This window comes from Aedes albopictus, chromosome 3 (assembly GCF_035046485.1).
Source record: "Aedes albopictus strain Foshan chromosome 3, AalbF5, whole genome shotgun sequence".
NCBI classification, from domain to species: Eukaryota; Metazoa; Arthropoda; class Insecta; order Diptera; family Culicidae; genus Aedes; species Aedes albopictus.
The window spans coordinates 81,052,437-81,080,209 of record NC_085138.1 but is presented as its reverse complement, the minus strand read 5'-3'; the positions used below and the strand labels follow the sequence as shown (position 1 = coordinate 81,080,209).

Below are 27,773 nucleotides of genomic sequence, written 5' to 3'. Positions count from 1 at the left end.
AATTGTTTCAGGGATTCCTCCAGGTTTCTTTCCAAGAATTCCCCCAGGGATTCTTCCAAGTAATTCTCTAGAAAGTCCTCTAAGGATGCCTCTAGGAATTCCTCAAGAGGTTTCTTAAGAATTACCCCAAGAATCCCTTCAGAAAGTCCTCCAGGATCCAGGAACTCCCATAGGAATTCCTTCAGAAATTACTACCGCGATTCCTTCAAAAATTCCTCCTGAAATTCCTCCAAAAATTCCTCTGGTGATTCATCTAGAAATTTCTCTTGGAATTTCTTCAGAAATTTCTCTTGGAGTTTCTTCAGAAATTTCTCTTGGAAGTTCTTCAGAAATTTCTTTTGGAATTTCTTCAGAAATTCCTCCCTTGATTGCTTCCAGAATTTCTCTCGAGATTCCCCCAGGAATTCATTCAAAAATTCTTCCAGGGATAGTTCCATGGAATTTTCCCAAAAATTCCTTTACAAATTAATCCAGGAATTCTTCCTGGTATTCCGCAAGGAATTTGTCCAGAACTTGCTACAGAAATTTGTCCAGAACTTTCCAGGCATTCCTCTTGAGGTTTCTCCAGAAATTGCTTCAGGGATTCCTCCAGGGATTTTTCTAAGAATTTTCCCAGGGACTCTTCCAAGAATTTCTCTAGAAATTTCCCTAAGGATTCCTCTAGGAATTTTTCAAGAGGTTTCTTCAGAAATTTCTCCTGGGAGTTTCTCCGTGGGCTCATTCTCACTCACTCCGGGAGTTTATTCAGGAATGGATCCAGGGATTCCTCCAGGAATTTCTTCGGAAATTCGTACAGGAATTCCTTCAGGAATACTTCCAGGAATTCCTCCAGAAAACCTTCTAGGGTTTCCTCCAAGAATTAATCCAAGAATTTCTTCTCCACGATTTCCTCTACACATTCCTCCAGGATTTTTTTCATGGATTCCTCCAGAAATTCCACCGATGATTCCTCCAGTAATTCTTCCAGAAATTCCTTCTGAAATTGCTCCTGTTATTCCTCCAGAAATTCCTCTGGAAATTTCTCCTGGAACTCCATTAGAAATTCCTCTCAGAATTCCTCTAGGAATTTCTCTAGGAATTTCTTTAGGAATTTATTCAGAAATTTCTCCATGGATTCCTTCCAGAATTCCTCAAGAGATTCTTCCAGGAATTCATTGAAGGATTCCTCAAAGAATTGATTAAGGGATTCCTCGTGGAATTCTTCCATGAAAAGTTCCATGGAAATTCCCCAAGATTTCCTATAGAGATTTGTCCAGAAATCCCTCCTGAGGTTCCGCCTGGAACTTGTCCGGAAGTTCCTCCAGGAGTTTCTCCTAAGGTTCCTCCAGAAATTTCTCCAGGGTTCTTTCCAAGCATTTCTGTAGAAATTTCTCTAAGAGTTTTTGCGGGAATTCCTCAAGATATTTCTTCAGATATACCCCAGGAATTCCTTCAGAAAGTCCATCAGGAACGCATATAGGAATTCCTCAGAAATTACTACCGCATTGTCTCCAGGGGCTCCTCCAGAAATTCTACCAAGATTGTAGGTATTTCTTCAGAAATTGATCAAGGAATCCCTCCAGAAATTTCTTCGGAAATTCCTACAGCATTCCTCCAGGAATTTCTGCAGGAAATCCTTCAGAGATTGCTTCCGATATTCTTTCAGGATATTCTTCAGGAAATTCTATAGAAATTTTTCCAAGGGATTCCTCTGGAAATTTTTACAGGTTTCCTCCAGGAATTAATCCATGAATTTCAACTCCAGGGATTCCTCTTCTTCTTCTTCTTCTTCTTCTTCTTCTTCTTCTTCTTCTTCTTCTTCTTCTTTATGGCTCTACGTCCCAACTCCTCCAAAAATTCCTCCTGGAATTTCTCCAGAGATTCCTCTGTTGATTATTCCAGAAATTTATTTTGGAATTTCATCAGAAATTTCTCTAATGCTCCAGGCATTACTCCAGGAACTTCTCCAGGGATGCCTCCTTCAGAAATTTCTCCATTAACTTCTCCAGGGAATCCGCCAAGAATTTGTCCAGAAAATTTTCTAGGATTTCCTCCAGAAATACATCTTGGAATTGCATAGAAAATTTGCTTATGATTTCACCAAAAAAAGTGTCTATGATGGTTCTTCTTGAGTTATGATTTTTCAAAGTAAGGACTGTTCAATTTATAAAACGGACAACTTTTCAAGGCTCTAAAAATAAGACGCGTAGTTCATATTTAACCACCCTTGCTTCGTTTTTCAGTACATCATCTTTCATTATAGTAACGATTTTTGAATCGAATAAAAATAATTTTATTTCATAGAAAATCGGCCAGATGTTCAATGAGGTGAATGATATTGTTTTCAATATCAAAAAAGTATGTGTCATGCTGCAGCAGCATGAGTAATAAACACTCTGGCGAAGTTTAAATTCAACTGGAAAATTTGTTGTTAATATATTAAAGTCTCAAGTGAGATTCGATTTTTTTTTATTAAAATTCAATTGTAAAGCAAAAAGGGCATGAACATATACAATAAACCATTTTTTATATATCCAGTTTTTATATATCCATTATTTATAATATTCCAGAAGGAATAATGAGGTTTCAAATGCAGAGAACTGCTTCCTAATAGCATTGCAGATTTGGTTACTGTGTACCATTACAGGCACAGTAATCAAAACAGTTTCGTTCTTTGAAGGTTCTTCCAAATAACAATGAAACCTGATGTAAATTTTACATAACAATGATGTTGGTAATGAAAAAAATAATATATCTTTCTTCAGGTATTTGAGGGTTGGTGTCGCCAATATGGCCTTTCGGTTAATCCGAGTAAAACATCTATTGTTCTTTTCACGGAAAGGCGAAACCGTAATGGCGTTCGACCTTTGCGTCTCTTTGATTCTGAAATCGATGTAACTGAACAGGTAAAGTACGTTGGAGTCATTCTTGATTCCAAGCTTTCCTGGACACCTCATATTGAGTTCAGAACCAAAAAAGCCTTATTGCAATGCCGGCGAATTTTGGTACAACTTGGGGTCTAAAACCCGAGTATATCAAATGGATTCACCCAATTGTTGCTCGGCCAATATTGGCTTATGGATGTCGTGTGTGGTGGCAAAAGGGTGTAGTGAGAACGGTCCAATCAAAATTAGGCCATCTCCAAACGATATGCCTAATGGCGATGTCTGAAGCGTTCTCTTCAACTCTCACGGCAGCGCTCGAAGTTCTCTTTGACGTTGCCCCACTACACATTCATCTCAAACAAGAAGCACTTTCTTGCACTTACCGGTTACGGGTACTCGGTCTACTAGAGGAAACTCCTGTGAACCACACATCAACACACACCTCGTTGTTTCCACTTTTAGTGAATTGGGACAAAATTGTCCTTGCTCCAAGTGATCTTACAATTGGTTGTTATTTTCCATATAGGACATTTTCCACGAAATTCCCTTCCCGGGAAGAGTGGACATCTGGTTATCTGGAAAGAAGTATTTCAGACGGCATCGTATGTTACACTGATGGCTCCCTTCTCGAAGGTCGAGCAGGTGCTGGTGTTTGTTCTCGTGAGCTAAGGCTGTATCAGTCTTACTCACTTGGTAGACACTGCACCGTTTTTCAGGCCGAAATCTTTGCTCTTATGTGCGGAGTGCAATCAGCACTTCAGCAGCACGTAATGGGCAAAGTAATATACTTCTGTTCAGATAGCCAGGCTGCTATTAAAGCACTTGCTTCGGCCAACTCCAGGTCGAAGATAGTTATCGCTTGTCGAACTCAAATCGAGGAGCTGAATTCAGCAAACGCTGTTCACCTTCTATGGGTACCTGGTCATTCTTCCATCGCTGGAAATGAATTGGCTGATGAGTTAGCTCGCTCTGGAGCATCACATGACTTCATTGGCCCTGAGCTAGCAATTCCGATATCGAAGTGTTGGATTAAGCTTCAGATTCACACCTGGGCTGTCACTCAACACAGACAATATTGGAATAGTTTGGAGTCATGTCGTCAAACCAAATTGTATAGTGCTGAGCCATCTCTACGGGTGGTGAAGTATCTAACTAATCTGTCTAAGCAGAATTGCAGCATGCTGGTCAAAGCATTGACTGGCCACTGCCGACTCATCTATCACATGGCGAATATTCAGCAAGCTGATTCATTTGCCTGCGATAGCTGTGAATCCGATTATGGAACTTCGTATCATTTGATATGTAACTGTACAGTTTTCGCGCAACTGCGTTTCCGAGTATTCGGTAAACACTTATTAAGTGAAACTGACTTCAGAAACCTGAATCTTCAGGATATTCTGTTGTTCTTAACCCGCTGTGGTAAAGAGCTATAGGCTCTCTTTCGCTTTATGCGTTATTACAGTGCCCTTTTCAGGGCGCGGTTTCAACCCATTGTGGTACGCTTGTGCGTTAGTACCCTCTTCCAGGGTATTTTTCCTATTTCCCTACCTGTCCCTATCCACATCCAAATCCTTTTTCCTTCCTTTTCCCTCAGGTAGATGATGAAATAGGCTGTTATTTTGGCGATGGAACAAATGTCCCAAATGGAGGATAACGTGCCTCTGGAGCCGGCCTTCTGATACCTGATACCTGATAACAATGAAACCTGATGTAAATTTTACATAACAATGATGTTGGAAATGAAAAAATAATATATCTGATTGTTATTAAATAAAGTACAATAACATAGGACCAAATTTGTTGAAAAAAAATAATAACAAGATACGCTAGAGTCAAAAATCTGCATCAATAGAGAAAATAGTATGCATTTTTTTTTTACTATGACCATCTTCATAAATTAAATTTTTGATGAAGAATGCAATTAAAGTATTTTCTTCTTCTGCATCATTCAGAAAGCAATATTCTTCTACTCTGGACCAATTTTTAGCCGAATGGGGCCGTCCATTAATTACGTAAGGGTTTATTGGGGGAGGGGGGGGGGGGGGGGTTTGAGAAATCTTACGCGACATACAAAAATTTTTGGGTTCTCATACAAAAAATCTTACAAGGGGGGGAGGGGATGTCGGAAAATCGCAGAAATTCCCTTACGTAATTAATGGACAGCCCCAATCTGTTATGCCATTGCATCAAAGGACTTAAATAAATATTTTTTAATAATTTCTTTGTAAACAAGGCAGCTCACTATATCAAGCTGGTGGCTGCTTGATGCATTATTACTAACCAACTATTGAGCTTTACCTTTAGTAGAATAGTATAAGATTCCAATACATTAAAAACTTCATGAAAATATGCATGTTTAACATGTGAAAATTTTGAGAAAAGAGTTTTTATTGATGTTTTACGAAAACTGCTTCAGTTACACAATAAAGAACATTTTGCTTAATGTTATATTTTTACTACATTTGAGAATAGCTATAGAAAGTTGCAAAAAACTGATAATGATTTTATTGAAAAATAAAAAAGATGTCGCACAAGCAAGTTGTCTGTTTTATAAATTGAACAGTCCTTAGGTGGTGTCTGTGGAAAATGTTTGTTTTTCACTGGAGTTTTCCGGAAAATTAGGCGACCCTGATTTTTTTCAATTTAGTTTTCCAAATTTATATGAACCCTACCTATGAAAAAAAAAATCATCAACCTTCGTACCAATTTGTACGATAATAAAAAAAAATCCCCTAATGCTTCAGGCATTAGTCCAGGAACTATTCCAGAGATTCCGCATGGAATTTTTCCGGGAAGATTTCCTGGAGATTTCCTCCAGAAATACATCTAGGAATTCTTCCTGTGATTTCTCGAAGAAGTCCTCCAGGAATGTATCCAGAAATTCCTCCAAAGATTCATCTAAAAAAAATCTAGTAATTTCTACAGAGATCTCTGATGCGGGTTCTTCAGATTTTTTTTCCTGAAATTCTTCGCATAATTGCTCTTCGGATTTCTCCAGGAATTCATCCAGGGATTCCTGCAGGTATTGCTCCCAGAATTCTTGTAATGATTTCTTCCGAAATTTCACTAGGGATTTTTTCAAAAATTTATTCAGCGGTAAGTTAAAAAAATTTCAGTAGTCCGTTCATAATGTTTTTCAGAGATTCACCCCAGCGTTGTTTTTAGGATTACTTGTAGATTTTTTGAATAATTTGAAGGATTTTTAGAGGAATTCCTCCAGCGATTTGTATTGAAATTCTTTTAGATACTTTTAGAGGGACACAGAAGCCAAGAAATTCTCCAAGAAGTTATCTAGGAATTCTTTCACAATTACCTCATGAATACCAAGTCTTTCACAAATCCAATCATGAATACCTTCAAGATTACCCATTGCAGCACCAGCTTTTATACATATTAAAACTTCCTCAATGACCATTGTCGTGTTTCTTTGAAGCCATAGCAAAATCCCTCATCAAATTATTGAGAATTTAACGCGATTTTTTAAAGAACGTGAAATTGAACTTTAACTCGAAGAACGTGTTTTCGCACCAAAGATCCGTATACTGAATGAATCTCGAAACCGACTTCCGATCTGAGCCTGAGCGCAACCGCCAAGCTTTTTTATTCTTTCTCGTTTATCCTCGCTGAGCTTTATCCGTTCGCTCTATCTATTATTGTTTTCCTTCTCTCGCACATAAAGATCTATAGGCGGGTTTATTTGTGCCTTTTTCATGTCGGATAAAGCTGTCAGTTTTGTCGTTCGTCGCAAGATCGATCAATGAACTTGCTCGATGTTTACAGCTTCCGGAAATATTGCGTTTCTTTCGCTTGCAATGTTGCGTTCTTTGCTCACCGAGACAAAAGCTACATTTTTTTTTTCATTACTCATTTTCATTTTTTTTTATAAACGCATCACGAATGTGATATATTTTATTTAAACTTGAATACGCCCAATATGAACCTACAATATTCAGATAATTCTCCTGGTTCGTCACATTCCCTACAACCATTTCAATTTGTGCGTTGTTTGATAAACGCAAAAATACCCCTGGCCCACGAAATTAATAGTGACCGACTAGAAATCACCTCCAGCATGGTTTTAATGAATACACTCGCGTTTACGCTTCCGCTACATGGATCACTTCTTATTATGTGACATCTATTCTCACTAGGAATTGAAAAACTTTTGCTGGAATTCCATTGCAAATTCAACCAGATTTTTTTCCCACATGATACTTGAATTCCATAAAGAAGCACTCACCATATTTTGCGGTAATGCTGCTAGAAAATTCAAAGATTCTTAAAGATACTCATCATGGAATTCCTGGAAATTATCATTTAGATTTAATTTCTCAGCGATTAAAAAAAAAGTAGAAAGTATTGCTTTTTATATAATTCTGGTTATATAATATTTCCAAACAAAACTAACTAATTACATAGACCATTTTAGACAATGATCTTGTAAAGAGTAACAAGTTGAGAATTGTCTCCAATAACTGTTAATTTAAACACTTATTATGCCAAATAAATGTCTATTATAGATCAATGTTTGTCACCACGACAGTGGTTTTTCAGATTTTTTCTAATTTCCATATATAAAGTCATGAAAAATTTCTGGGGGGGGGGGGGGCTAGCGGATTCTGGGGGGGGCCTGGCCCCCTGGCCCCCCCTCTAGTTACGCCAATGTTCCGCAGTGAAGACGAAAACATTTTCCGGGTTTCATCTAGTGAATCCTTCTATGATTTAGCAAAGTTTCTTACGGGATTTCTTAGGGATTGCCTTTCGGTATTTTTTCAGTAAATCCATACTGGAATGTAATGTGTTTCTTCCATGATTTCTTCAGTAGACTCTTCCGCGCTTCTTCCAGGACTGCCTTCCAAAATTCCTCCAGGACTTCTTTCCTGGATATTTCGTAAAATCCGGCATTCCTACAGGAATTCCACCTCGGATAACTCCAGGAATTGTTTCCAAGATTTTTCCAAGACATCCTTCCGGGATTCCTCTAGGTGTTCTCTAAAGTATTCCATGAATTCCTCTCAGGATTATTCCAGGAAACCCTCCTGGGATTCTTCAAGGATTTCATCTCGAGATTCCTCCAAGAATTCCTCCCTAAAGGAACTCTTGGAGAATTGCCAGATGGAACTCCTGGAGGAACCTTGGAAGGGATTCCTGGAGGAACCCCAGAAGGAACTCCTGAAGAAATTCCAGAAGAAACTACTTGTTAAATCCCGGAAGGAACTCTTGGAGTAATCCAGAAAACGACTCCTGAAGGAATCCCAGAACGGGCTCCTGGATGAATCCCGGAATAAACTCATGGAGGAAACAAGTTCCTCAGGAAGACTCCTGTAGAAATCTTTGAAGGAACTCCTGTAGAAATCTTTGAAGGAACTCCTGTAGAAATTGGAGAAGGAACTCCTGGAGGAATCCCAGATTAAACTCCTGGACTAATCCTGGAAGGAACTCCAGGAGGAATTCTGGAAGGATCTCCTGTAGGTATTTTAGAAGGAGGAATCCCAGAAGAAACTTCCGGAGAAATTCCAGAAGGAACTCCTGGAAGAATTCCGAGAGAAACTCCTGGAGAAATCCCAAAAAAAAACCCCTGGAGAAATCCCGGACGGAACTCCTGGAGGAATCCTGGAGCAACACTTGGATGAATCCCGGGCGGAGCTCCTGGAGAAATCTCTGAAGGAACTCTTGGAGGAATTTCGGAAGGAACTCCTGGATGAATTCTGGAAGGAACTCCTGTAGACATCTTAGAAGGAACTCCTGGAGGAATCTCAGAAGAAACTTCCGGAGAAATTCCAGAAGGAACTCCTGGAAGAATTCCGGGAGGAACTCCTGGAGAAATCCCAGAAAAAAAAAACCTGGAGGAATTCTGGAAGGAACTCCTGGTGGAATTTTGGAAGGAACTCTTGGAGGAATCTCGGAGAAGACTTCTAAAGGAAACTCAGAAGGAACTCCTGGAGAAATCCCGGACGGAACTCCTGGAGGAATCCTGGAAGAAATTCTTGGATGAATCACAAAAGAAACTCCTGGAGGAATCTCAGAAGCAACTCCTGGAGGAATTTCGGAAGGAACTCCTGGATGAATTCCGGAAGGACCTCTGAAAGAATCCCAGAAATAACTCCCGGAGGAATCCCAGAACGTACTCCTGGAGGAATCCCAGAAAAAACTCCTGAAGGAATCCTGCAGGATACTCCTAAAGGAACATCTGGAGGAATCCCAGAAAGAAATATCCTGGAGGCATTTCGAAAAGCATTTCCGAAGGAATTCAGGAAGGAACTCCTGGAGATATTTCAGAATAAACTCCTGGTTAAAAAAAAAACTCCTGGAATAATTCTGGAAGGAACTCCAGGAGGAACCCTGGAAGGAACTCCTGGAGGAATCTTGGAAGGAACTCCTGGAGGAATCTCGGAAGGATCTCCTGGAGAAATCTCAAAAGGAACTCCTGGAGAAATTTCAGAAGGTACTCTTGGAGGCATCTCGGAAGGAATTCCCGCATGAATTCAGGAAGGAACTCCAGGAGAAATCCCAGAAGGAACTCCTGGAGGAAACCTGGAAGGAACTCTTGGAGGAATCCCTGGCGGAACTCCTGGAGGATTCCTGGAAGAAACTCCTGAATGAATCCCAAAAGGAACTCCTGGAGGAATCCCAGAAAGAACTCCTGGAGGAATCTTAGAAGGTACTCCTGGAGGAATTCCAGAAGGAACTTCCGGAGAAATCCTGGAAGAAATTCCTGGACGAATCTTTGAAGGAACTCCTAGAGGAATCTCAGAAGGAACTTTTGGAAGAATCCCAGTAGGAACTCCTAGGAATGTCTCATAGAGAACACCTGGTAAAACCTCAGAATGAATTCCAGGAGAAATACCAGAATGCGAATTTGGGCGAATTTTTTAAACCGAGCAAATCAAAATAAATAACAAGCAAACATTCATTTACACAAGATTTTTCCGTTCTCATTGTGAGCTGGGAACGGCAAAGCGGAACGGCACAACGGCAACGGCAGTTTTAGTACATTCCGTGCTTGACGTTCCTGCCGTTCCGTTCCGTTTTGGCGTTGTCATTGTGTTTGGCCCTTAAGGCGTGAGCGCAGGTGGATTCAGTTGATTCTTTGCTGGGAATGAGTTGTTAGATGCGAAAAGTACATAGTGGCGTATGCGCGGCTATATTCAGAAGATTACTTGCCAAGGATGAGTAATTCGACACGAACAGTAAACAATGATGTGAGTGCAACTAGATTCAGAAGATTAGTTACCGGGAGTGAGGTGTTCGACGCAAAGAGTAAACAATGGTGAACCTCAACTAGATGCAGAAGTTTCTTTGCCGGGTGTGAGTTGTTCGATGCAAAGAGTAAACAATGGCGTATGCGCTGCTGGATTTCAAAGATTCCTTGTCAGGAGTGCGATGTTCGACGCAAAAAGCCAACCATGGCATGAACAAGACTAGATGCAGAAGATTCTTTACCGGGAGTGAGTTGTCCGACACAAAAAGTAAACAACGGCGTATACGCGCCTGGATTCGGACGATTTCATGCTGCAAGAGAGAACGCAAAAAGTAAACAATGGTGTATGCGCGGATAAATTCAGAAGATTCTTTACCGGGACTGAGTTGTTTGACGACAACAATTAAAAAGGGACGTGATCGCTGCTTAATTCAGGAAATTCAAGAGTAGCGCAGTGAACAGTGCCGTAAGCGTGGCTAGCTTTGGAGGTCTCCTTGCCGGGAGTATGTTGCTTGATGCGGAAAGTATACAGTGAGTGAAAACTAAAGAAAATCTGACGTGCAATTAGCAGAAAATGGGTTTTTGTCACGAGTGCAGAAATGGAACGAAATAGAGGTATGCGTACGATCTTGTCACAAATGAAACTGTTTTCTCCAGTATTGACGAGATTTTAAGCCCTAGGCTAGCTCATCTCGGGAACCACGACTTTACTTTCCTCTCGAAGCAAGAACTCACATTCTGTGATTTTGTCGGGAGTGGGATTTGATCCCCGGTCCTCGGTGTAAAAAGCAAGCGCTTTATTAATTACAGCAGACCCACTCTCTGCAATGGAATTTGGTGAGCTCTTTCTGCTAATTATTTGTGTGTGGATTATATTGTTATATCACCTTTTGAAAATAAATTCGTTATTTTTACCGAAGTATTATTTATTGGAAGCTGTTTCAAATCTTGACGCTTTCTTAGAGGATGATAGAATTTATAAAATAAAAATGCTTGATAGGGCTTTGTCAGATATGCGGAGAATCATCGCTGACTGGGTCTACACGTTACATATTAATGATTTCATAGACATTCTCAAGAACTCTCTTGAGTATAGTTTAGGATCTACAATCGTAGCTAGGGATCATCTGAAACACTTTGAACAATGTTTATGCTTGGACAGCCTAATGCAACTATGTTCCGTCAAGAACTCTTCTGAGTATACAATGTAGATCATCGAATATTTAAGTGTATAACTAGTGATCTCTCGCTAAGCCAACCTTCACTAATTTACTTAACTTTTCATCCATCCAGAAACGATATGTAGGATGCATATGTAAACGATAATGCTCACATTTGCGACAGTGTTGTTGCTTTCATTCTGTTATAGTAGGTACATGGAAACACGTATAAATGAAACAACAAATTCAGTTGACCGAAAGTCGAATCCCGCTTCGGATAGGCTCCACCGTGTCATGTAGGTATGAATGATCCGTTACACACCATCAAATATGTAAGTACGTACCACCCCCTGGGATGCTCTCGTGTGAGCTGCGAATGGCGGTCGTTGGCTAATGACACATCCGACCGAGAGCGGACAACCAGATTCCCAGCATCCAGCTATCCAGGCATCCAGCTGTGCCCAACGCAGTCAGTCAGTGCCAGTGTAGTGGCCGTGCATTAGCGATAACTGTGATGATTTGCTGCACGCGTCAGTCGCCAGTCTATCGGACAGGGCGATATGGAACCAATGCAGCAAAATATGGTGATGACTGTAGGTGGACACCGGCACAGTATCGGTCAATACAAATGTGACTTATTCGATTTTCTATAGAGGAATTCCACGGAGTCATGTCAGTCGATCCTGAGCGACCATTTCAAAAATATCTGAAACTTTGCACAGTTTTTCAATTTCATATAAATCGCCATTTTTTGATATTAAACCTTCATATTCACTCACGACTAACTTTTCAAAAGGGTGTATGCGAAAATAGTTCTAAAATATTCTAAAAGCTGTACAGCAAAAACGGATTGTTCGATTGTTATAAATTTTTCAGCAAAGTTAGATAACTAAATGATGATTCCTTAGAAAATATACACTGTAAAAAATTTCTTTTTCTACTTTGAAAAAATATGATATTTGTCACACAAACTCAAATATCTCAAAACCCTATCTTTTTACCAACTTCAATTTTTTAGGGGAAATGGCCCATTATATCAGCTATCTACCATAAAATTTTGGTGATGGTAAACTGATAAACAAAAAAGTTATGACATTTCAAACATTTCACAATTTTTACATTTAGTAACAAAAAAAATTTTTTTTCTGTGTAAATTATTTCGAGAATTATATTTTGATGCTGATTTTATTGTAAAGGCTACCGCCTGAATTAAACAAGTTGTTTTCATGATACTTTAGTTTGATTATTCGTAATTACTATAGTATCTATTTGAAACTTAGACGCGATCCAGTGTTGTGATCAAAAATATTGAGATTGTCATACTTTTTATTGTACGTGACTGGTGAAAAAATCCCTTGATAGTGTTGAAAAGCTGTTGATTATAAGAAAAATGGAATTGAATTTATTTTTAAGACAAAAGCTGTATAATAAAAGTTTTTTTATACGCGTATACGTCTAGTTTATCCGCAAAAAAAATCCCTCTTACACACTTATTTCTGAATTGCCTGTTCGGTACTTTTTTGACGAGATTATAACAGCAGTACGATCTCGGTAGTTTCGGTAATGGATTTTACTGAGGCTCAGTAAAACAACTGTCAAAATCGTATGGAAAAGGTAAACAATGCATTTTTGCTGAACGAGTTCGGTGCTCAGCAGTTTTAATCTCGTCAAAAAATTACCGAACTCGGTAATCAAAATTAAGTGTGTAGAGAACAGACTTTATGATCGGAAGAATGCGAGTAACTTCAACAACAACAAATGCATAAGAGGTACATACCACAGACAAACAGACGAAACGCCTAGAACAATTTTAGTGAAAATTCATCGCCCAGTTCACACTATCACCACCTGGTGGAAATGTTTCACGAAACACTGCGTTGTGCAATATCGTCATCAGAAGGCGCTAGTGTGAAACGTCAAACGCAAAGAAAAACGATGGGCGCTCTTCTTGTTATGAAAGCCACAACCAAGATTCAAAATGATCGTTGAAGGCGTGGTCAATGAAAATTTCGCCAGTGTTACGTTTGTTTGTCTGTATACATACCTGACAATGCTTACGAAAAAAACAAAAAAATACTACCGCTATGAATATTAAAAATTGTATAGTATTTTTTTTCTTCAGCCACCAACACCAAACAAGTAAGTTAAAATTAATAAGTGATTTTGTTTATTATAATCTAACGAACAAGATGAACAGTCGCTTTCTCAAAGGTCTTCAACTCAACGCTCTCTTGTAGACCGTTTGATGAAAAAAAATGTTCAAAAGAGTTACGAAATCTCACCGAAAGCACCATAGATAAACTGAAAGAGACTGGTTATGCCCAAATGTCCACATTGTGTACAAAATTACGCATTTGCACGTCCTGCCGTCTAGAATTTGACAAACGAGCCATCTGTATATCATCGGTAAAGCAGGGCGCAGGAAGTTCGAAAACGACAACAACTGAGAAATTGCCATCAGCGACATCTGTTTAAACAATTTAATTACGCCCCTTTTCAAAAATGCCCTGTAATATTCTTCAACATCTATACCCATTTCAATATTTTTAACGTTGCAAAACACGCTTTCAACATTCATCTTGAAGAAGAGGGAAAACACTTGTCCTCAAATGTAACAGCAAATTAATGAATAAACGACTAATGCGCGGAGGGCGTGATAAAATCGGAACATTACGGTACATAGTATATTATATTATATGTATATATAATATATAATAAAAACAACTTGTTTTACTCACGCAAGGCCATTAACAACAAAATCAGAATCAAACTTCAATTTCCGGCCGAAATAATTTACACTAAAAAAAATTATTACTAAATGTGAAAATTGTGAAATGTTTGAATTGTCATAACTTTTTTGTTTATTTTCATGGTAGATTGCTAATACAATGGACCGTTTTCTCTAAAAAATTACGTTGGTAAAAAGATAGGGTTTTGAGATATTTGAGTTTTTGTGACAAAAATGATATTTTTTAATGTTAAAAAAGATTTTTTTCACAGTGTATATTTTCTTAGGAATCGCCATTTAGTTATCTAACTTTGCTGAACAATAAAATCAGCATCAAATCGCGATTCCCGGCCGAAATAATTTACACAGAAAATTTTTTTTTACTAAATGTAAAAATTGTGAAATTTTTGAAATGTTATAACTTTTTTGTTTATTAGTTTACCATCACCAAATTTTTATGGTAGATTGCTAATACAATGGACCGTTTTCCCTAAAAAAATCAAGTTGGTAAAAAGATAGGGTTTTGAGATATTTGAGTTTTTGTGACAAAAATGATGTTTTTCAATGATAAAATAGATTTTTTTTCACAGTGTATATTTTCTTAGAAATCACCATTTAGCTATCTAACTTTGCTGAAAAATTCATAACAATCGAACAATCCGTTTTTGCTGTGCATATTTTTGAATATTTTTGAACCATTTTCACATACACCCTTTTGAAAAGTTAGTCGTGGCTCTAAATAAAAATTTGATATCGAAAAATGGCGATTTAGATGGAACTGAAAAACTGTGCAAAGTTTCAGTTCAATAGAAAATCATGAATTAAAAATTTTCCTTAATTTTGATGCTGTTGCTTGGAATCGCTCTATATACAAAAAGAGTAATACTGTCAGTACTTTATACACTGTACCTAGTGCATCATTGATCGGACAAACACCAATTTTCATGTAAAAAGGTCAGAGATGCTATAATTATGGATTTCTTTCATGAGTTGAGCTGAAATTTTGACACGAAACTACAAACATCTTGAATACTACGTACACGAAGTACAAAATGAGCTGCAAAATGGTGAGTCTGCAAGGAGCGTCCAACATAGCTCTAGTCCTCACCTACCCCATGCTTCTACGGGTCAATCGTTGACTAAGAAGCGTCTTGCTGGTCATTGAGACGAACAGACGAGGAATCCTGTCGATCGTAGTATGATCAGCTTCAAAGGTGACATCTTTGCCATCGGCAAAGATACAAAAGAGAACGTTTTCCGCCGATCGCTGAGGTCATCGGCCCAGCAGAAGTGTTTCCCTGGTCAACGAGGTGACCAGTTGAGTAATTCACGCCGGTCAGAGGACGTACCGATCGTTATCACTCTTGCCGCCGGCAATACTACAGAGAGGGGAAAAATTTCTACCAGTCAGCGAGCCTTCCGATCAAAGATGTCTTAATGGAAGCAAAACCGTCCCTGATAGTAAAAAACACCAAAGAGAAGATCTCCCGCCGATCAGTGAGGTGTTCGGCCACAACAAAACGTTCCCCTGGTCAACAAGGCGACCGGCTGAAGATCTACGGCGGTCAAAGTAGATCGGCACCGTGAGTCGGTGATGTCGTGCGAGAACACCAAAACGAGGACTTGTCGACCAACCACCTGTCTTCGAACTGTGTTGTACCTGAAGCGAGTTGACTCGTTGAGCATTGAGGAATTTGAAGAACGGCATGGCTCATCCATCTCTGCGACCTTGGCTGGTAATTACCAAATCGGCGAGAGCGAACGCCTTGTTTTGAAAAGCTTCCGAATCAGGAAGTGACCAGAGCCTGCTCACCAGGAGTCCTCTACATTCAGTAATAAGATTTACCAGCTTTTAAAAATTTAAATTTTTTGTAGGAATTTGAAAATTATTATAATGCATTGCCTCACACTGTAGTTATGGATCTCTACAACATCAGAGTGTATGTTTGTATTACTGTAATACCGTATATGCTGATTTTGCCATTTTATGAACTTGGGCCAGGGTGGACGACAGCCTGGGGTGGTAGTTACGTATTTTGCACAAGCGGATATAATATTAATTATCTCATTATAAACACGTCATTGGCTAAGCAACAGGCGAATGAGTGATTGTGTCAAGGCGACTCCTTTCAGTATCAGACACAAGATTGGCACTTGATGGAAGTAAGTAAAATGCACCGAATTTACAGTGCATGTTTATCGCATGAATAAATTCGAAGCACGGATTGTTGATTTTTCGATGTTCATATATCGACTGTTCAATCAAATTCTGAAAATATGTATCCATCCAAAGTTGAAATTTCTAGCCAACTGTGAAAATCAAACATTAATTGAAAACCACATTGACAGCACTCGTTCCGAAGTTTGGGACTCTTGAAAGCATTTTGCCATCTCTACTATCCGTTCCTTTTCGCAGAGTAGTTTCTATCATCAATAGTCACTCCTCCCGTTGTCGCCAACCAAGTCATCGACGTCCGTAAGTCCTCACCAATTTGGATAAAGTTCCCGCCTCAGAGTTGGCACTAAAGATAATTGACAGCGCAACTTCATGGTGACACATTTCGGAGGTAAAACTTCCCGATTCCATAGTCAGTGTCAGTCACTTGTTGTGGAGAAAATAGCATCTTCATCCAGCCAGCCAACACCATTGAAGCCACTTAATTTGTGTCCTCCTAACGAGTGGATACTGCGATGGCATCGATTGACCGAGTTTTGTCATCGATGGCTGGGGCGGCGGCGGCGGCGGTGGCGGCGCCGGCCTGGTAGTATCCGGCACCGCACATTAATCTCACTTCTAATCCAATGAGCAATTTTCAAATTTATGGAGCTATTGGGTGACGGGATCTGCCTTCGCATCGTCCGGGGTCATGCATATTTTATTTTGCGTTTCATTTTTTCATGGCCCATCGGGCTATTCCGTGAGGTTAAGAAAAAATACATCCGGCCACAACGCACCCGGACCTCTCGCCAGCTGCTAAAAGGGACCCTGGATAGGGAATCCTCCATTTGGCAATTGCGCCAGTATAGTGATGGGTGGGTGGTTGGATGTTTTGGCGCTGCTCATAGGTATGTGAAGTAGCCTTGGGTCATGGGACTTTGTTGACCTTTATGGTTCTTGCATCACTTTGGTGGTTGGCGAGGAGCACAGATGTTAATAATTCAATTAGTCTTGGGTCCGGTGCATCATTGATTGGCTATAATTGGCTTATTGATTCGTTAATAGCATTTGTTCCCACTTGTGAGCAAATGAAAACAAAAACCGAAAACATGGAATATTTTACCATTTTTTATGCGCAACTGCTTCGTTTTTTTTACAATGATTACAAGTAAAAATCAAACTCATTAAAATCATTCTCTACGTTACAGATATGGACAATTTGTCCCATCAATGTTTTAGTATAAGTTAGCAAATAATTTAGTTTTAAACCCATAAATCCCTCCTTCCCAATTTTTTTTTTTCAATCCTTAACCTCGAAACAGCCGCGAGTACTTCGGCTTCCCAAACTAACAAAGTTTTAAGGCAGCAATAAATTGTAAAATGTAAAATCATTGTAAAAAAAACAAAAGATTTCGGCTCAGTTATGCCCATGTGGCGCCCGAGCCTTCCAAATAAACGAATAAGTAAAAAAAAAATCATTCTCTAAAAATGACGCAGACTTTACGTTTTCCTTTAGGCCGTTACAAATATTTGTTTCTCTTTTTGCCCCACAACTCTTTGGCTAATCGAGGGGGGATAAAAATGATAAAGAATTTAATCTGAAAAATATTAAAAACTCATCGGATTTGTTAAAGAATTTTTAGCAAGACCAGATATTTTGATAAATATTCTTTTATCTGCCCCCTCAAAATGCTAAATCTTGCCAAAAAAATTTGAAGGGGGGAGACTAAAAGTAAAAATGAAATTTATATCCGCCTTATTTATTTTTAGATGATGTTTAAAATTTCACGATAAAGCTCAGCTGAAAACAATACAAAATGTCCTTTCAAAAATCTTGAATAGATTTTTGATTTTAATCGGAACACTTTGAGAAGGAATGGTGAAGTTAATGAAAAACATTTTCGTGTAGAAAACATATGATAAAATTTCTGTTTGATTTTTTTATTTCCTATGAAAATTTTGCAATAACATCAAGAGGAATTTTAAAATTGTATTTCTGGATGGATTTTGCCCTTGAACTGTTTTCATTAAATCCGCAGATAACGAAATAAAATTCTAAATTCAAACAATTTTCAAAACATGGGCGTTTTCAATAGTACATACATATTTCTGCATAGTTTCCATGTGTTCAAAAGTGTTTATCTTGATTCGTTAGGTTCCAAATATCGAGGAATAATTGATTTATTTTAGAAATTGTTGGCAACTATTAGGTATCCCATATACAGTATCGGACAAAACAAATGCACCAAAGCGTTTTCCTATTCAAGCTAATCAACTTAAAATTGCCATATCTCAATTAGTTCTCAACCGATAGTTTTCATTTTTCTGTGACAAACTACAAAACATTTCAATTAGGAAATAAACTATTGAAACTATTGTTACAGACGGTTGTATTTTGACAATAATAATGCACCACGAAAAAAAATCTTAAAGCAAAAAATGCTGAAGTCAAATCATGTTGGTCTCTTCAGCAAGTTTATTCGTCATCACACAACAAACATATTTGCCGAAAACACCATAAAGATACGACGTAATCATTTTTTGCTATACAATTTTATGTCTTGGTGCGTTTTTATTGTCAAAATACAACCGTCTGTAACTATTGCATCAAAAGTTATCACAGAACTTTTTCAATAGGTTTTATAAAATTTTATGTTATGTGTACAGTTTGATAGTTTTAAGCGATTTATGTTAGGTACGATATTTACCATACATGTCACCCTCCAAAAATTGCATGCAAGTTTTCATACTAACATAAAATGCTTAAATCTATCAAATTTGATTAGGTAAAACAAAATATTTTGCATGAGTCGTTAATTTAGATGTTAATTGACCAATTAACCTTTTGATTGCTTAAAAAAAATATTTCCATGCTTAATGGCTTGCAGTCAAAAAAGCCCAAAATCGCATATTTTGCCCTATAAATTGAGGTATAGCTCAAAATTGTGACGTGTTGGAGCAAATCTGAGCCCGGATTCGGATTCAGCGGCCCAAAATCCTTCGGAGACACATAAGGTTACTCTTGAGATAAAAAAATGTTGCGCTGTGTAATCTTTGCTCTGAACCAAAAAAATTTCTCCGGTGATTTTGACTGAGATTCGTGCAAGTTTCTTCTGGAGTAGCATTTGAAAATGTCTCCCTCATTTTTTTTAATTTGTCTAGAAGTTTCTACTGGAATACTCTCAGAAGTTCCACCGAGAATTCCTTTCGAGTCCAACTGGCATCAAGCTACAAAATTAATAAAATGTGCATGCTTACTGGCGCTGCCCAGGGGCAGAATCTCGAACCAAGTATCCAATCAACGAAGAATGCCTCTCCAAAATTTCAGGATTCTAAGCTATGATATTTTAAAAATTTGCATGTTCACTAGTGCCACCTAGTGGCAGAATTTCAACTCAAGTGACCCATTTTATGTAAGTATCTGTCATACTGATCAACATAGCCGAAAACACCATCTTTCTAAGGTATCAGGATTCTGAGTTACGAGATTTATAAAATTTGCATGTTTAAGTAGTAGCGCTGCCTAGCGGCAGAATTGCGAAACATGGGTCCCGTTTTATGTAAGTCTATGTCATACTGATCAATTTTGCTGAAGACACCATCTTTCTAAGTTATCAGTATTCTGAGCTGCGAGATTTATAAAATTTGCAAATTTACTAGCGCCGTCTAGTGGTAGAATTTCGAATCAAGTGTCCCGTTTCATGTAAGTCTTTGTCATACTGATCAATTTTGCCGAAGACAAAATCTTTCTAAGTTATCAGGATTCTGAGCTATGAGATTTAAAAAATTTGCAAGTTCACTAGCACCGCCTAGTGGTAGAATTTTGAAACAAGTGTCCTATTTGATGTAAGTCTTTCGTCATACTGATCAACTTTGCCGAAAACGCCAACTTTCTAAGTCATCAGGATTCTGAGCTATGAGATTTCTAAAATTTGCATGTTCACTAGCGCCGCCTAGTGGCAGAATTGCGAAACAAATGTCCCATTTTATGTTAGTCTATGTCATACTGATCAACTTCGCCGAAGACATCAACTTTCTAAGTTATCGGGATTCTGAGATATGAGAATTTGAAAATTTACATGCTCACTAGCGCCGCCCAGTTGAGGAATTTCGAACTTCGCAACTCATCATCTGTAAGTTATTGGCATACCCAACATCTTTTCCGAAGACACTATCCTTCCAATTTATCAGGGTCTTATCGTAACGTTTGTTTGACTACCTAATATGGTTCCTGTAGTGCACAGTGAGAATGTTGACCACTCCCAGTCAATTATTCAGTTGATTCATTGCGCAACTGTCATTGGTTCGGGTCAATCACGGAGTAGCAACCATAGATATGTGCAGTCAGTCTAAGCTAAGCTAAGCTAATATGGTTCCTGTAGTGCAATTTAGCATCAAACTGTTGATGACGCCTCTAGCGGCCAAGTAATCAACTATAGGGTGATACGGTCAAAATATGGTCACACACATTTGGTTTCATAACTTGAGACTGCGTACACCAAAACAGCTGATTTTTGGCCCAGTAATGGTACATTATATGTAGCCTATACCATAAAATTTTCATCAAAATCGGTTTAGTATTTGCGGAGATATTGTGAATCCTGAAAACTGCAATTTTAAAATTTTGTACAATGAGGATTAAAAAATAAGAATACATTTTTACTCTTTTATTTATAGAGCCAGATATACTGAACCAATTTCAATGAAAATTTTTCTGTATGTAAAGTATACATATCAAAATGTTGTGTAAAAATTTCATTCAATTTGATCCAGCCGTTACAAAGTTATATTTGTTTAGGTGGTCAAATTTTGTCAAATTTTGTCAAGTCAAGTCAAATTTTGGTCACACATTTTTTTTCATAATTTTAGACTGCGTACACCAAAACAGCTGATTTTTGGATCAGTAATGGTACATTATATGTAGCTTGTACCATAAAATTTTCATCAAAATCGGTCTAGTATTTGCGGAGATATAGTTGAACCCTGAGATCTGCAATTTCATAATTTTGCGCAAAGAGGATTCACAAATAAGAACACATTTTTACTGTTTTATTTATAGAGCCAGAGCTACTTAACCGATATCAATGAATTTCTGTATGTGAAGTATGCATATCAAAATGTTGTGTAAAAATTTCATTCAATTTGATCCAGCCGTTACAAAGTTATATTTGCTTAAGTGGCACCCGGTCAGTTTTTTTCATATTCAAACTGCTACAACTTTGAAAGTATTCATACAAAATGGCTCAAAATTTTACTAAGAACATATTTTCATAATAGTATTATACTGTAAAATTTTGATAAAAATCGGAGCAGTATTGGTAGTTCTATAATCAAAATTGTGCTTTACTGACCTTAAATTTCCGAAAATTTACTATGGAGCGTCTTTGTACAAAATTTTAAAAAGGTAGGTCGATGGTTTTATCTATATATCAACCAATACTTAATCGATTTTGATGAAAATTTTATGGTATAAGCTGCATATAATGTAGCATTACTGGTCCAAAAATCAGCTGTTTTGGTGTACGCAGTCTAAAGTTATGAAAAAAAAATGTGTGATCAAATTTTGTCCGTATCACCCTTTAATCATATGAACCAAAGTTCTAAGTGGTAGATCTTTTCTAGCCCTAAAACTTTGCCGATGAAAGTATTGCGCTATCTCTTATCACACCCGAGATAGTTGGCCACACCCCAAAAAAGCCGAAATCACATAAGCTCTTAGTCTCCTATTAGGCGGATTCCTTTAGCGCCCCCCGACCAGTGATCTTATAAGAGTCACGACTGTAAGACTATGGGTTCCCGTCCCCTACAGCCAAATCGGCCAAAGCGATGTATTTTTTTATCTGTATTAACGAGATTTTTAGCCCTACACGGAGAAACTGAAAAACTCAAACTTAAGTACTTTGAACTCAATTTTTAGTTCTTTTTCATCTCCCTTTTCCTGCGCATTTTCTATTGTTGTCAGAGAGTGAAGAGAGAAACAGTCCAACTTTTGCAGTTCAGTGCGTCAACCCATCACTGAGTTTCAAGCACAGTACTCAAATTTGAGTGAATACAACCTAGTCAAAATGTCGGTCGGGTGAAATAAACGTAAAATTAGGTATTTTTTCACATGGAAGCAAGCGGGAACAACCCAGCAAAAACATCGATTCCATCAACTCAAAATTGGCTGGAGGCACGCAACCCCGAAGTTGAGTGGAAAGAACTCACTTTTGTGTAGTTTCGTCTCCCCGTGTAGGCTAGTTCATCTCGGGACCCATGCTTTACTTCCATTCCGAAGGAAGAACTCACATTTTGCGAGTTTGTCGGGAGTGGGATTCGATCCCAGGTCCTCAGCGTGATAGTCAAGTGTTCTAACCATCACACCAGGTCCGCTCCACTCCAAAGCGATGTTGCTCCGGTGACGAACGATGAACTCACCGCGATAGTGAAGTCGCTCAAGGTGACCAAGGCTCCGGGTTCGGATGGCATGAGCCGTTTTACGAAGCGACAACAGTGGTGATGATGTGTTATTCTGTATTATTCTGACAGTATAGGCGGAGATTGAGGCTTGCCCTGACGGCAAAAGAACATTTGGTCAAAAGACATTTGGTCGAATAACAATTTAATCGTACTTACCTAATAATAATAAATATTAAAAAAATCAAATATTTCACGCAATTTTTTTATTATTGTTTTTCATATTGTAACTTATTACAAGGTGTAGTTTTCGTTGGTTTTGCTAAAGTAGCTGACTTTTTCATCGCAGATTTCTCCTTCTTTTGAACATATGCTGTCATTACAACTTTATTTTTTATGTGTGTTTTTTTTTTTATTTTTATTTTTTTTATTTGTATTAACGAGATTTTTAACCCTAGGCTAGTTCATCTCGGGACCCACGCTTTACTTCCCTTCCGAAGGAAGAACTCACATTTTGCGAGTTTGTCGGGAGTGGGATTCGATCCCAGGTTTTATGTGTGTAGATATTGTAGTACTGATTTTTTTCAGAGATTTTTTTGAGCATATTTGTACTGTGTTTGAAAGTTATAGGTGCTGTCTTTTCATTAGGTATTTGTCCTCCTTTCAAACATAGGTTGTTCTTTCAGGTTGTGTTTAGTTGGCGATTCAGTCATCAAATTGATTGAAAACGATGATTAAATTTTCATCCAACGTTTCGCTTCGTATGGAAGCTTCTTCAGGGACTCTAAAAGTGTAGTTTATTTACTGTTTGTTTGTCATTAGTGCTTAATTTCTTACCAATTTGTATCGTTTTTTTGTCTAGTCGGATTTGTTAAACGTTGAAATGTCAATATTGCTAGAGTCTGTTGTGGATATTTTACAAAGATTATGGTGTGATTTGTGTGAAATATTTTTTAAGTGTACTTACAATTTGTTTGGGGGTGGTAGCATTACGGAAAGCATTAATTTAGTAGGGTCAACTTTGGATGAATTATCTAGTTTGGAAGTGTGTCAATAATATTATGGTCTATGGTCTGTTTGTGTTAGGTCTATTGGTGTGATTTGTTTTGATTCTATTTTGAGCATTTTTAAATGTGTGTAGTATTCCTGCATAGGTTTCGTGTAGATTTTCTGTGTCCGATCGTTTGTTTACTGTTTTTTCAGTGTTGTATATGTGACAACTCTCTAGGAATTGGAGGTTGGTTGATTTGTGTGTCTTGTCTACTATTACTACTTCATCTAACTTAAACGAGTGTTCCATTGCTGCTGCGTGGTTAACTAATGTTGTCTTCTCTCTGATTTCTGCTATTGCAACGTCCCTGTTTGTGTGTCCCTCCTCTCTCAGCTTTTGCAGCTTCCTCACGTTTGATCGATGGCCAGAGAGCCTGCTCTTCAGTTTTGTTGTTGTCATACCAATATAACATGCATCACAGTCTGCGCAGTCTATCCTGTACACTACATTGCTCTTTTCCCCTTGGCTGATTCTGTCTTTCACCATGGGTAGAATGGAGCCAACTGTTTTTGCCTGCTTGTGTGCTATGTGTATATTGGGATATTCTTTTCGTATGGTTTTAGTTATTTGCTCTGTTAGGCCGTCGATATTGGTGAGTGAGCGGAAACATTTTTCTCCAGTGTCCTCTACGCTCACTTCCATACGAAAAGAATCGAACTTTGCGGCGATACCACCATTTCAGTTTCGCTGGTACCAGGGTACCATGCTGGCAGTGCCAGATACCCATTCGACTAAATGTCATATGTTTCCTCTTCTACAAAATGTGCTTCGACTTTCGATCAAACGTCATTCGACCAAACGTCATTCGAGCAAATGTCTTTCAACCAAATGTCATAGATCCATCCAAAAGAAGCAAAGGGGAATTCGCTATTGAGCATTCGTCACGCTAGATGTGAATCTGAGACGAGACTCGCGAAGAGGAAAAAAAGCAATGTCAAGTGCAGCCCAACTGAGCTGTCAGTTGTAGCCCGTTTGATTACGTTACCTAAAACGAGGAAAATATTGCTATCCGAGATAAATTCTGAAGCCAAAATTCACTCCGAGCAGCATTTTCTTCTCCTGTACTGTCAAAAATAAATTGAAAACAAAATATTCCAATGATTACTTTGCTTGGCGATTGTTTTTTTTTTTATTCTTAATCACTTAACCTAATTTACAGCTCTATTGTCCACTGGGGCACTACGTGAGCAATTTCAATTGACAGCTGCACTTACATTTTTGTACAGCGCCTAGATTCTATTCTACTTTATCGAACTGGTTGCCTTTCTGCTGCTTTCACTTTTTCTACTTTATACCTAGTAGAATGATGAGCACAAGGATGATGATGGATGGCCGTTGTTCTTTTCCAGTCCGATTGGGGGTCCATTATGAGTAGCAGCTCGCCGATGTCCAGGTATCCGGGTCCGTTTGAGCCATGGGGCTCAGAAGAGGGTCAGTGTCAGTTGCTCTCGGGGGAAAAGCAACTGACGAAAAATTGCAAGTGCCGGGGCTGGGAATCAAACCCATGACCATCCGCATATAAAGCGAACGTGTGACCAACTACGCCACGGGCCCCGGCACTTGGCGATTGTTGGCGATGCAAAATTTCACCTCAACATGATTTTGTGCGTGAATGGGATTCAGTCACACTGCATGTGAGGTGATGCGGTCACGTACGTGTTTGAACCACCAGCCCAAAACATAATGTCAACACAGATAGGAAGAAGAAAAAATAACAAAGTGGAGGAAAAGAAGACCGTCTTCGCGAGTCTCGTTTCAGATGTGAATAATACCAAAAGCTAGACTTTACAAATACTGGCGTGAATGAGAAATATGGACAAATTGGAGTGGAATTTGCGAAAAAGTTACTCGTCCTCTCGGTGAGACTCGAAGTCATGACTCTGTAGTGATATGGACCTGATAATGTTGATATTTAATTCAAATGTACATGATTTACGCACTCTTATTTATTTGAGTGTACCTACGGAGGAGGTTGCACAGCTCTATTGACCTTTCGAACACGAGCATTGGAATTCGGAGTACACGATAGCGCAGAGTGTTCGAAAAGCCCACCAGCGCTGCGTTGGCGGCTCGATGCAGAGAAAGAGAAGGAGGATGAACGAAAAGCGAATGAATGAGCAGATGGACGCGAAGCGGCACTCGGCAGTTTGTGAACGGATCTTGAAGCGGACGGATGTAATTGTATGATGGACGGGATGTATTGTTGGGGGAAAGGAGTTTGTTGGGGGAATTGTGAATAAAACAGTATGGAGAAATGTGAAAATTGTGAATTGTTTGAATTTTCATTGTTTGAACGGAAAAGTTTTGCGTGGGGAAAGATAAGATTTGTGTTTTTTTTGTGCAGCATCGTGGATTAAAAAGTGTGTTGCAGCAGAAGGGTAAGTTTCGTGAGGTTTCGATTTTCAGTATCTCGATTTTTGATGAAAAAAAAGGAGAAACACTAGTAGGAGTAGGAATCGTGAACTCCCGAAAACTCATCCTTAACGCTTCCGTAACGCCTCTGAATCCCGCCTAATATGCTCTGAAACTTGGTGAAATGCCTCTAAAATCCCCCTTCAACCCCCTCGGACCCCATGTAACGCACCTGAGAGGCTCCGAAACCTTCGAAAACTCCTCCGTAACGCTTCCATAACACCTCTAAATCCCGCCGAAAATGCTCTGAAACTTCCTCAAATGCTTCTTCTTAAATTCCCCTTAAACGCCATGCCACCCATCTACTTCTTCTTTTATGGCTCTACGTCCCCACTGGGACTTGGCCTGCTTCGCTTCAACTTAGTGTTCTTGAGCACTTTCACAGTTATTAATTGAAGGGCTTTCTTTGCCTGCCATTGCATGAATTTGTATATTGTGAGGCAAGTACAATAATACACTATAATACAATGCCACGCATCTAAGAGGCTCTGAAACCCCCGAAAACTCATCCTCTGTATCCCACCGAAAACGTTCTGAAATTTCCTGAAATGCCTCTAAAACCCCTTGGACCCCATATAACGCACCTGAGTGGCTCCGAAACCCCCGAAAACTCTTCCGTAACGCCTTTGAATCCTGCCGAAAATGCTCTGAAACTTCCTGAAATGCCTCTGAGTCCCCTCGGACCCTATGTAACGCACTTCAGACGGTCCGAAACCCCCGAAAACTCCTCTGTAACGCTTCCGTAATGCCTCTGAATCTTGCCGGAAATGCTCTGAAACTTCTTGAAATGCCTCTGAAATCGCCCTAAAACCCACTCGGACCCTATGTAACGCACCTGAGATTCTCCGAAACCCCCTAAAACGCCTACGTAACGCCTCTGACTCTCGCTGAAAATGCTCTGAGACTTCCTGTAATGCCTCCGAAACCCCCTTAAGACGCACTCGGACCCCATGTAGCGCACGTGAGACCTTCGGAAACCCCCGAAAACGTACCTGTAACGCCTACACAATCCGTCGAAAATCTTCTGAAACTCTCTGCAATGCTTTCGAAAACCCCCCTGTGTAGCTTTCCCTGTTTTTATGCAGGGCTTAAGGAAAGGTGCAAAATTTAACAGTGCATAAAAATAACATGCATAACAATAGGTTTTAGTGTATTTGAAAACTACATTTGATGTACACGATCGCGATTGTCGATGATGCAAAAGCTATCATAGCAATATACACTGTGGTGCATAATTGATCGGACAAAAGCCGATTTTCATACAAAATGGCCAAGTTTGAGATGCTGTAACTATGGTTTGCTTTGGTGGATTGAGCTCAATTTTTGACACGGAACTACAAGTATGCTGAATTTTGTGTATACAAAGTATAAAATGTTTTCGTTCACAAGTCTGGGCGTGGCAAGGCGTTGAAAATATTGCAAAAGTGATCGGACAGCGGCACGCGTGTAAATCAAAGGGGTACCGCTGTCCGATCACTTTTGCAATATTTTCAACGCCTTGCCACGTCCAGACCTGTGAACGAAAACATGTTATACTTTGTATACACAAAATTCAGCATATTCGTAGTTCCGTGTCAAAAATTGAGCTCATTCCACCAAAGCAAACCATAGTTACAGCATCTCAAGCTTGGCCATTTTGTATGAAAATCGGCGTTTGTCCGATCAATTATGCACCACAGTGTATATGATTCTCACTTTAGCCACCTACTAGAGTAAATATAAACTAATTACCTATATTCCGAAAGTTCCTAATCTCCTGAATAACTTAATAATAGCTAAAGTTACTGATTTAAAAGATCTCTG

At 38.9% G+C, this 27,773-nt stretch overlaps 1 protein-coding gene and 1 long non-coding RNA gene across 10 annotated transcripts in view; both read right to left on the bottom strand.

Moving 5' to 3' along the window:
* The window catches only part of LOC109401980 (uncharacterized), a 596,458-nt gene that overhangs the window by 359,130 nt on the left and 209,555 nt on the right, over positions 1-27,773 (bottom strand). The window lies entirely within an intron of this gene.
* Positions 23,242-26,830, bottom strand: LOC134291499 (uncharacterized). The gene is made up of 2 exons (XR_009999119.1): positions 23,345-26,830; positions 23,242-23,291 (listed from the first exon to the last, which is right to left on the bottom strand). It is a non-coding gene; the product is annotated as an uncharacterized LOC134291499 (long non-coding RNA).